The sequence below is a fragment of the Peromyscus maniculatus genome, chromosome 1, assembly GCF_049852395.1.
Source record: "Peromyscus maniculatus bairdii isolate BWxNUB_F1_BW_parent chromosome 1, HU_Pman_BW_mat_3.1, whole genome shotgun sequence".
Taxonomy (NCBI): domain Eukaryota; kingdom Metazoa; phylum Chordata; class Mammalia; order Rodentia; family Cricetidae; genus Peromyscus; species Peromyscus maniculatus.
In genome coordinates, this window is record NC_134852.1 from 75,235,888 (window position 1) to 75,247,473 (window position 11,586).

The 11,586-nt window shown below is 50.2% G+C and overlaps 1 long non-coding RNA gene across 1 annotated transcript; it reads left to right on the forward strand.

Moving 5' to 3' along the window:
- Positions 1 to 1,768: 1,768 nt before the first annotated feature.
- LOC143267219 (uncharacterized) lies at positions 1,769 to 11,029 on the forward strand. The gene is made up of 3 exons (XR_013042152.1): positions 1,769 to 1,912; positions 8,021 to 8,158; positions 8,577 to 11,029. It is a non-coding gene; the product is annotated as an uncharacterized LOC143267219 (long non-coding RNA).
- The last annotated feature ends 557 nt before the right edge of the window (positions 11,030 to 11,586 follow it).

The following is an 11,586-nucleotide window of genomic DNA, read 5'->3' on the forward strand; positions in this document are numbered from 1 at the left end:
CGAGCTGGTGGGTTGGCTCAGCCTCTCTCCCACAGATGGAGTCAAGGTCTCAGCGGGCGGGGGGGGGGGGGGGGGATTCGGCATCTGAAGGTTGACATGTGCCTGAGGGGCTGCCTCCCAGTTCACCCTGGGGGTCTGGGCTGCCCTCAGGTCTTGCCACGTGCACATCTGCACAGGGCCGGGAGCGTCTTCATGACACGGCAGCTGGTGGCCTCCTCAGTGAATGATCCAAAGAGAAGCATGGGGGGCCTGCACCACCCCTGCTTGACCTAGTTTTAAAAACTGTCACAGAGGCAGTTTTGCTGCATTCTTTTGTTCTTAAGTAGTTTTATGTTATACTGCTTATGAATAACTGTCAGTCCTTCATACCCGTGGGCTCTACATCTGTGACGGTTCACCTTCATCGTCAACTGGGCTGGATACGATCCTATAAGTGCTTTCCAAGAACTGTAACCGGGGAGGAAGACCCATCCTGAATGTGGGCAGCTCCATCCCATGAGCTGGGATGCCAGTATGAATAGAGTAAGAGGGAAAACAGCTGAGTGCCAGGTTCATCTACCTCTACTTCCTGACTGTGGATACAATGTGACGAGCCGCCTCACACTCCTGCCCACATTTCCACCCTGATTAACTGTACCCCCTAAAGTGTGAGCCAGAAGAAGCCCTTTCTTTCCTAATTTGTGTTTGGCAGGCCTTTTGAATCACAGCCACAAGAAAACTAACTAACACACTATCCATGAATCCAACCAACCATGGATAGAAAACATTCAGAAAAAAGGCTATGCCTGTTCGCAACACATGTTGACCATTCCCTGTCTATGGGGCAATACGTAGCATCCAGTACTCACGTAGCATTTACCTCGTGTTAGGAATCGCATATAACCCATGATTTAAAGTCTGCAGGTGGACTGTGTATGTCCTGTGCAAGTACTTTGGAAGTACTAAGCCCATTTTATACAAAGATCTTAAACATCTGTAGATTTGGATATATGAGGGGGATGCTAGCACCTATGGCCGGGGGACTCTGAGAAGTGACCATATGGCACAATAAAATTTACATGGTGTCACCATACCAACTTCACAGTGATTTCACTTTCTTGAAATGATTGAATTTCAACGAGGGAGTCACACACACACATTCTCACAGCATCCAGTTTCTTATGCATGAATAGGCAAGGCCTTGATGATTCATTTTTCTTAACGAACTCAAACTACAACTAAATGTAATAGTATTGTGCTTATTTATAAGAGTTGATTTTCCAGATTTGTTTGAGAAGTTTTTGGAGTAATTTAACTAACATATTTTATTATGCAGTTGTTAGCATATTTGCTTAGGATATTTGGTGTAATATTCACAGATAAACGACCAAACGAATTTCCCCAAACAAAGGCTTCTTATTAAATGCTTTATTATTATTTCAAGCAGTGGGAAAGTTCTTCACATGAAAATTATCTCCTAACCTGGGTTCAGAGTACCTGTTAAGTCCTAAAAACTTCCAAGTCTCCTGAAAAGGCAGAGTGCCGTGTTGACATAGAGCACCTGGAATCTTCTCACGCAGATGGTGGTACTGTGGCTTGGATAGGTTTGTCCAACAAAGCGTTGGAGGCCTGGCCCGATATTAGGGTGCTGAGGTGGTGGGACGTTTAGGAGGCGGGGCCGAGCGGGAGGAGCTGCACCATGGGGGCGTGGCTCCGCAGGGATTGATTCCAGTCTCCAGGAGCTGGAAGGAGTTGAATAAAAGCAAGGATGGTGTCCCCAGTGTCTCCCGAAGTGACAAGGATGGTGTCTCCCCAGTGTCTTCCTCAGATCTGGCTTTATCTGTTTCTTGGCTGTACTGTGACCTAGCCAAGGGGCCTCACCAGAGCCGGACACATGGATCTGCCTGATCTTGGATGCTTAGCCTTCTAACCTGTGAGTAAAATAAAAACAATCTTCTTTCTTTTTTAGGAGATTGTGTGTGTGTGTGTGTGTGTGTGTGTGTGTGTGTGTGTGTGTGTGTGTGTGTGATATGTGTGTGGGTGCTCTTGGCGGTCAGGAGAAGGTGTTGGGTCTCCTGGGGCTGGAGTTATGTTAGGGTTGCGAAGAGCCCCCCTGTGAGTGCTGGGAACTGAACTCAGGTTCTCTGAAACTTCAGCAGGCACTCTAAATGGCTGAAATAGCTTTCCAGCCCCAAACTATCTTCTCTGTACAGTACCCAGGCTCAGGCATTTTGTTAAAGAAACAAAGTTAGCAGGTATACAGGTGGCGATATTAGCGGGTACCCGGAGCATTGTGTTTTGTGAGTCCCGGCTTCCATCTTACCATGGTGCCAGGCTGCCGAACATCTCTTGGTGTTTTATTCTTTGCCCACATTTCCTCATCACCTCTGCTGTATCAAATCCACAAACATCCCTGGAGAAACACCTTTGCCGTCCTTTCCTCCTCCCCCCATTCCCAGACTCCCATCTCTCAGTAAAGAAGCTGGTGAGCACTCAGGCAGAGTGCGTGGTATTGGGAGCAAAAGCAGACACTGTGAGCTGGGCGGTGGTGGAGCAAGCTTTAATCCCAGAACTCCAGAGGCAGAGGCAGGCGGATCTCTGTGAGTTCAAGGCCAGCCTGGTCTACAAAGGGAGTTCCAGGACAGCCAGGGCTGTTACACAGAGAAACCCTGTCTCAAAAAATCAGAAAGAAGGAGGAGGAGGAGAAAAAGGAGGAGGAGGAGAAGAAGAAGGAGGGGGAGGAGGAGGGGAAGGAGGAAGATGACGACACCTGGTCCCCATCCTCCAGGCACTACTCACAGGCCTTTGAACATCTACTGGGGGAATCCCAGACACCGGTATTGACTTTGCACACTTTCAAGATTCATCCCTGTTCCTGGAAATGAGTCACTCCATGTAGCTCACACTCAGAGAACAGATTGACCACAAGACTTACAAAGAACTTGTGAACATATTTGAAAACTGCCACGGGGAACGGTAGTCTCAGTTGGGTTCAGCTAACAGCAGGTGAATCCTGTGAGTTACCACCTCTCTGGCTCAGTCTCTCTAACACGATTTGGAGACGACATTCTGTGTCATCCTATGCCATCATAGGACATGAACACTGGAATGGAATCTAGCCACACCATTTCATGTCTCCAAGCCTCAGTTTCTCCGTATGTACCATTGCCTACCGCCTAGTGATATGGCATGATGAACAGTGACCCATAAACTCGGCAAGCGCAGAGGCATCTGTTTGCTGGAGAAGTCAAGAGTGTTGAGGAGGCTTGTGGTGGTCACTGAAAGTGAAGCACAGGCTGGAGGAAGGGATTCTTCCCCTTCACACACAAGCTCTTGCAACTCCACAGAGTATTGTCTCAGCCTTAGTTCTTTTTTTTCCCTTCCTTTTTCTGGAGCTGATGACTGAACCCAGGGCCTTGCCCTTGCTAGGTAAGTGCTCTGCCACTGGGCTAAATCCCCAACCCCTTAGCCTTAGTTCTTTGGGTAAGAAAACTTCTGTGAACACACTAAGAATCTGGATACACAGAAAATACCCAGCTATTCCTAGGATTGAATTGTGATTCTAGAATGAAGCTGAGCACTCTCCTACCATGACCAATATTACCTGGTACAACAAGCTGCCAGAGAGAGCGCCTCTCTGCAGGGCTGCAGCAGGAGAGAGAGTTCTGACACTATGTCTGTCTGTCACTCTGGGAGATGGACCAGATGAGACCTTCCACCAGGGGCCAGAGGATCAAAGGCTAGCTTGCCACTGGACCCCAGCAGGACCGACTCAGACCCAGGAAATGACACTAAGCCGGGTGGTGCTATTGGAGGATCAGAGGGGCTGCAGCTGGCTTGGCACCATGGCCAAATGTGACAACCAGCTTAGAGTTGACACCATAGGCTGGGGGTGTGATGGGGCACATCTATGCCTTAGTTACTTCAGTCAGACTCCTCCCGTGAGAGGAAGGACCCCCACCCTCACCCCATCCAGTTAGAGGCCTCTGCATGGAGGCCACATTCCCAGGATACCTTTGTCCCAGCTGGGTGGATCGCTGGGAAAGGCTGGGCGTGCTTTTCCACATCTAGACCTCTGCAGTCCTCAGTGCGAGTCAGTGACAGGGAGGACTCAACCTTGATTTGCCTAGATCAGAGGATAGAGTGGGATCCTAGACAGCCCGGGTTGCTGGGTCAGTTAACTACTGCTGTGTAACAATCCATCCAGATACAGTGGCATAAATTCAAACAGCCAAGCTGTTTCCATTCCGGGTTCCATCTGGTTGGAGTTGGGTGGTGACCGGGGCCCTGGCAGTCTCAAATGCATTGTTGCTTGTGTCCAGCTCCTGTGTAGAGAAGGCTCATACATTCAGGGCTCCTGGGTGCCCCCTCCTTCTTCTCCTTCCCTAGGGTCTACTCTCCAGGGTGAAAAACCTTCTCCTGGACCCTGGAAACATCTAAGGGTCCTAAGAGAGACGGGCAGAAGCAGCATGAGAAGAACTTAGCCAAGATACCATTTTTCTTGCCTTGTAGAGATGGCTATCTCAGGAGGCTCTTTCTGTGGTACTGGTGACAGGCAAAGCCTCTGGTTCGTGGTGGTCCAGAGCTGTGGAAGGCGAAGAAGTGATAACAGAGCAATAGATCAGTTCAGAGGTAGCCAGAGTGGAGGAGAAGTGGGGACAACTTGGAAGCTGCAGGTTGTGTCTGGGGGTGGGAACTGGGATGGGGAGGAAAAGGTCTGGGGGAGAGCAGTGAGGGAAGAGGTGGGCCCATTACATACGTTCACTGGTGTGAAAAGTCCTTTCAGAGGTTGGAAAGGTGGCTCAGTGCTTAAGAGCGTGGATGCCTTGGTTGCTCAGGATTCGATCATCAGGCAGCTCACAACCACCTGCAACTCCAGCCCCAGGGAGCCCCTGGCTTCCCAGGGCACCTGTGTTCACGTGTACATACCCACACACAGACACACATATACCTGACTTTAAAAAATCTCTTCACGTCTCTGGAATTTTCTCACATTTCCGTATTTGTTTGTTTTCATGTGTGGGGGGCCGAGAATGGGTGTGCACCTGCTGTGGTGTGGGTGTGGAGGTTAGAGATAAGTTTTTCCTACCACATGAGGTCCAGGTTGTCTGGCTTGGAAGGAAGCACCTTCCAGCTGAGCCATCATTCCAGCCCTGTGTTGGGTTTTTATTTAGAAATGAAAAGCAAGCAAACAAACCAAAACACGGACCTCCGTTAAGGAATGAATGTGTCCTCACCTAATTTCTGTGTTGGCACCCAGCAGTATGTCTGTATTTGGAGCCAGGCTTGTGGGAGGTGAACAAGGTCAGATGAGTTCATAGGTGGAGTCTTAATATGATAAGGCTGGTGCCTTATCAGAAGAGAAAGGGACACCAGAGCCCCGCCCCCCATCTCTGTGCATCTAGGGGAAAGGCCGTGTGAGCCCCTATGAGAAGGCGGTCACCTGCCAGTCACCGAGAGGGGCTCCCCAGGACACTTTGATCTGGAATCTCCAGCCTGCAGAATAGTGAGAATACAATTCCATTGTGGAAGCCACCAGCCTGTGGCATTTTGTCCTGGCAGCTCCAGCAGATGGACACAGCTGTCAGTTTACTTTTTTATGCTTGTGTGTGTGTGTGTTTGTGTGTGTGTGTGTGTGTGTGTTTTGAGAGCCTTTTGATTACAGGCTGCTTTGTACAGCCACTAGGGAGTCGCAGGGGTCTGTGTGAATTCATCAAAATCGGAGCACAGAGGCTCCAGGCTGCTTACCTCATGAGTCCCCACGTGAGGATGGTCTCTACCTTGGCAAACCAGAGGCAGAAGTGACAGGAGACCATCGGTGTCCTGAGAAGTTGGCTGTGAGTGGTAGACCTCCCCCCACCCACGCCCAGGCAGAGGCCTCACCGTGTATTCATGAACTTAGCTTGCAGTGAGCCGAGCAGGCAAGAATTTTTATTTTGGAGTCACTGCTCATAAGTTATAGGGCTTGGGAAAGTTACTTCAAGTTGCCTGAGCCTCAGTTTCCTCCCCTGAAATATGGGGGTCATATCGTTATCACCTCCTGGGGGTGTTGTGAGGTCCAAAAGAGCTTGCACGCACACCAAACATTTAGCACGGAGTAGCATGAGATAATGCACCCTAGAGCTTGTGGGGTGTAACCACCAAGTTCCAGGTCAAGAACGGGCATTGTGAAGCAGCCTTTCAGAATGAATATCAGGGGAAAGCATGGCTTCTCTTCAACTCTCACTTGAATGTGCTACAGTGGAGGGCATTGACTCAACTGCCTGCTGCCCCTCGCAGGGGCAACAGGAACAGGGACCACTCAGGCAGGCAGTAGAAGCTGTGCCGGAAGCTAGGTGGAGCCCTCCCTTGGTGGTGGCTTTTCTGGATCACTAGAGTTTCCAGTTCTGTTCCAGAGCCTAGAAAATCAATTTTCTTCAAGGAGAAGCTTTTGAATTTTTAGCTGGTACCGAAACTGCAGCGGTTACACAAGAGCAGTCCAAGGTGGCCAGTTGGTGCCTCGGGCCATTTGCTGGCCTGACTGAGGCAGCATTGGAGGGATGAGGGAGGGAGGGCTTCATGGAAATGGAGGCTGTGTTTTGGCTGAAAGACAAACCTTTGTTCGCACTGGGTGGTTTTTGGAGGGTGTGGCAGGAGGTGAGGCCACGTGCACAGAAAGCAGCTGTTAGCATCCACGCTCTCTGCTCTGCACATCATCTGTCTGCCACTTCCCTCTGCAAAATGTGTCTTCAAGAAATACCCTGGCCAGGCGGTGGTGGCTCATGCCTTTAATCCCAGCACTTGGGAGGCAGAGCCAGGAGGATCTTGTGAGTTCGAGGCCAGCCTGGTTTACAGAGTGAGATCCAGGAAAGGCACAAAGCTACACAGAGAAATTCTGTCTCGAAAAACCAAAAAAAAAAAAAAAAAAAAAAAGAAAAAAAAAGAAAAAGAAAAAGAAATACCCCAAGCCCAGCTCCCCTTCCCTCCCTCCCTCCCTCCCTCCTTCCCTCCCTACTCTCTCCTTCCCTCCCTCTCCCCTTCCTCCCTCCCTCCCTCCCCTTCCCTCCCACGGAGCTTTGCTTTATATGGAGCAAAGGCCTATGGAGCCCGAGGAGAGAGCTTTCACATTCCCATCTCCAGCACCAGCCGGCAGCTGTGACAGGATTCCAGGCGATGACCTCATGAACCTGTACACTGTCATTAGCATCCCCAGCACTGCCAGCCTGACCTACTTCTGGCTCTGAAATCACACTCCTGGACTGCTGCCTCCTTCATTCCAAAGCACGTGCTGCAGGAAGAACACATTAAGGAGTATCCGTCCCTCACATCCCACTGAAAGCAAAATCACACTGCAAGCAGCCGGAGCTAAGTTTGGGGGTTGTAGAGAAAGGGCAATGGCTGCTCTGGGGGCAGGGATTGCTCTCCAGGGAGTGAGCAGACATGCATGGCCAAGGAATGAAGTTTCGGACGGACACACTGCTCAGCAGTGTGTTCCTCAGAGAAGGACTCAACATGGCGTCAAACTGCATATTAGTTAGGATTCTCTATGTGAACAGAACCCCAACTGGATGACTATATATTACGTAGCACATTGATTAGATTGACTTACAGGATGTGCAGAGTCCAGCAATGGCTGTCTGTACACAAGCGAGGCTGAGAACCCAGTCAGTCCACCAGGCTGGAGACCTCAGCAGCCCCAGTCTGGTGTGGAAGGTCTGAGGAATCCTAGAGAGTCGCTGCTGTTTTGTCCTCACAGGGAAGCCAAAGAAGATGGGTTCCAAAGTCAGTATCAGAACGGGACATTTATTAACAAGAAGCAAAGCAGTCTGGGAGTGGTGATACATGCCTTTACTGTGAGTTCGAGGCCAGCGCGGTCTACATATGGAGTTCCAGGCCAGCCAGGACCACATAGTGGTATTCTGTATTAAAGACAAAAACAAACAAACAAACATACAAAAAAACCAAAGGCAGGCAGGTTAAGTTCCTCTGACCTCTTTCTGTCCAGGCAACTGCTGCTGACAGGTACTCTCTCAGTTAACCCTTCCTGGTAATGTTCTCACAGACCTGCTTGGCAGCCTGGCTCTTAGTGGACTCTAGATCCAATCAAGCTGATAACCGTGATTAGTGTCACACAGTGAGAGGCCAAACTGTATCATCTCACAACCCATCTGCGGACTCTGTGACCTCAACACGCCCACCTGTGAGTGTTTGGAGATGGGGGTCTTTAAAATAAGGTTACAGGGGGATCCTGATCCAGGCTGGCCGGAGGCACCATGAGGGAGGCTGCTTGAGTTTGAATGGGAACCTGAATTTTCCCCAGAGGCCCGCTGTTGAAGAAGTTTCCCCGCCCTTGTGGTGGTGTCTTTCAGAGTTGGTGGACCTTTAAGAGGTGGGGCCTGGGAAGAGCCCTGCTACTCTCTGGGGGCGTTGAAAGGAAGTGGAACCTGCCCCTTCTTTCTTCCTTTCTTTGGGCCCTGGGATAAAGGGGATCCCAGACCCACCCTTCCACCTTGATGTGCTCAGGGGACCCCCCCCCCAATGGGCTGTCGAGCACACCCTGACACCTCTCACCCTGAGCCATAGTGACCTTTTCCTCCTCGTATATCGACTTATTGCAGAGATTTGTCACAGGAATAGAAGTCGGGCTGACAAAGGAAGGTCAGACACCTGGGAAAACACCATCAGAGCACATGCACCGAGGACAGATCATGTGACCAGGTAACAAGAGGGCAGCTGTCTGCAAGCCAAGGAGAGAGGCCTCCCAGGAGCCAAACTTGTCAACACCTTGGTCTCAGGTTTCCAGTCCCTAGAACTGTAAGAAAGGAAATTTCAGTTGTTTAAACTGTGCAGTTTGTGGTATTTTGTTACGGGAGCTCTAGAAAACCAACACCGTACACCAACAAATTTTGGTGTTTTTAAAAAATTAACCGGATAGGATAAGTCAGCTGGTTTCCATCGCTACTGCTGGTGACAGGAAGTGCAGAGCCAAAGGACCGGTTGGGGTGACCACAATGTCTGGAGCGAGTCCACATTTGGGGAATATGATACCTGACCAGAGCAGGAGTTGGGGAGTGAGTGGTAGGTGAGGGGCATGGAGGGTGGGGATGTGGTGAGTGAGCAGAATGGAGAGCGAGGGTCATAGAGAGTAGGGGTGTGTGGAGAGTGGGGGTGTGTGGGGTGTGTGTGTATAGAAAGTTGGGGGTGCAGAGAGTGAGAGGCATGGAGAGTGAAGGATGTGGTGTATCCCTTGTGGAGAAAAGTGACTCCAGGGTATAAAAAAATTTGGTTTTTCTCTAGATCCCAAAATTCTAACTGAAGTTCACTGCTATGGTAACATCTGAGACACTTATCTTCTAAAGTGTGTATGAGCTCTGAGACAGAGCCGAGGGGTGCCCACACATTTTTTCTTTTGCTAAGGGACACGTAGGGGATATTTTTATTTTTCAATTTATTTGTGTGTGTGTGTGTGTGTGTATGTGTGTGTGTTTGTATGTGTATGTATGTGTATGTGTATGTGTATGTGTGTATGTGTGCTTAGGTGCCCATGGAGATCAGAAGAGGACACTGGACCCTTGGAGCTGGTTCCACGGAGCTGAGGAACAGAACAAGAGGAAGGGAATGCTGGTGTGTAGCTGGTTTTCTTCTGTCCCCATCTCGATCAGGCTGGGGCCCAGCCCATGGCATGGTGCCACCCACACTTAGAGTGGGCCTTTCCTCCTCAGCCAAACCTCTGTGGAAACACCCTCACAGACACATCCAGAAGTGTGCTTTCTAGATAATTGGAAATGCAGTCAAGTTGACAATCAAGATTAGCTATCACACCACCCAGCCCAGCCTGGCTCAGGCTCCAGACACTCCTGCAGGGGACCCAGACTCCTGGCGAGAAGAACAGCTCTGAAGTGATGGCTAGAATCCACACACTGTCAGGGCTGCCAGCTGCTCCAGATGTCCAGGGTTATGCTCCGGGTGTCTGCCACCCCATGGCATGGCCTCAGACACAGTTACTATGTCAAGGCTTCCTTGGTTCCAGAATGTTCCAGAATGCTTGCCCCCCCCCCCCATTCCCTGATTACTCCTTTCAGTGAGAAAAGTTGGGCTGATCACTAGAAACTGGGCCCTTGGTGAGGAGCACATTGATAAAGGCCAGCACTTCCAAGAACGAAGCCCTCATGATAAGAAGCGCACTGCCCAGGGAGCACTCCCAAACACGGCACTCTCACAGGAGGGTACTGCTGAGGCCTGAACACAGGGCCTGGCAGTTAAGAGCACACTTCTGAGGGGAGCACTCCCAAGCACTGCACTTTCACAGGAGGGCACTGCTGAGGCCTGAACACAGGGCCTGGCAGTTAGGAGCACACTTCTGAGGGGAGCACTCCCAAGCACTGCACTTTCACAGGGAGGGCACTGCTGAGGCCTGAACACAGGGCCTGGCAGTTAGGAGCACACTTCTGAGGGGAGCACTCCCAAGCACACAACCTTAGATTCAGAGCACACTCCTGAGAGGAGCACTCCTGAGCACACAACCTTGGATTTGGAGCACAGTGCTGAGGGGAGCATTCCCAAGCATACAACCTTAGATTCAGAGCACATTTCTGCGGGGAGCATTCTTGGTATAACTGAGCTCAGAGTGGCTGTCCTTCATCTTCAGGCTGATGGTAGAAGATACTGCCCCAGAGCAGGGCTCCCAAAATCTATGAGATCAGGGGCCAGGCAGCAGCAGTTAGCAGTATCCCACCTTGATTTCTCAAGGTGGGGGTGATTAACATAATAGGCTCCAAGTTCCAAATAAGGAGAAAGGCATCAGTGTCCTGATTTTCAGAGCTCTAGGGAACAGTGGAAGTGGTGTTCTCTGGGATCCAGGAGGCAGGCAGCCATGAAGACACTGCCTCCCGGTTGAAATCAGAAGAGTAGGGAGTGACCTCACAAACAATGTCCACGGAAGGACAAACGGATGAACCAGTGTGGTGTGCTCATACCAGGGAATGTCATTCAGCCATTAAGAATGGCTATACCTGTACATGCTTTGACATGGAGGAAATTCAAAAATATCATGTTGATAAAAGAAGTCAGGAACAAAAAAAATGCATTCATTTGTGTGATTTCATCTCTGTATGAGTCAGTCTTCTGGGAGAATCCATACAAGGTGCATTAGTTAGTTTTCCGTACTTGTGATGAAGCACCTGAAGCTGTGTGCTTTTTAACGATAGGAAGTTTTTCTAGCTCACAGATGTGGAAGCTGAAAGCCCATGACCAGGTGGCCCCATCCACACCTCCTCTCCTGAAAGCCTCTGTGGCTGGCAGATGGCATTTTGGGGGAGCTTGTAAAAGAAGAAGAGGCCACATGGTAAAAAGGGGAACCAGAGAAGGGGTCAATCAGGCTCCTGTAGGCTTCGCTGTCTAAAAGTCCTATCACCCCTCTGCTGGGAGGCAAGCCAGACCCCAAGTATAGCATGAGGGTGAACATGTTAACGATGAAGGGGGTGTGGGCCCAGGAGCCTTTAGCACAGGGCTTCATTCTGTGGCGATGGAGGGGTCCTCGATTAGACAGTGACAGAGACTGCAACCCTGTGAATATCCTGGGAACGACTTGCTGGACATTTTTAATGTCAACAGTTCAGATATTCTGCA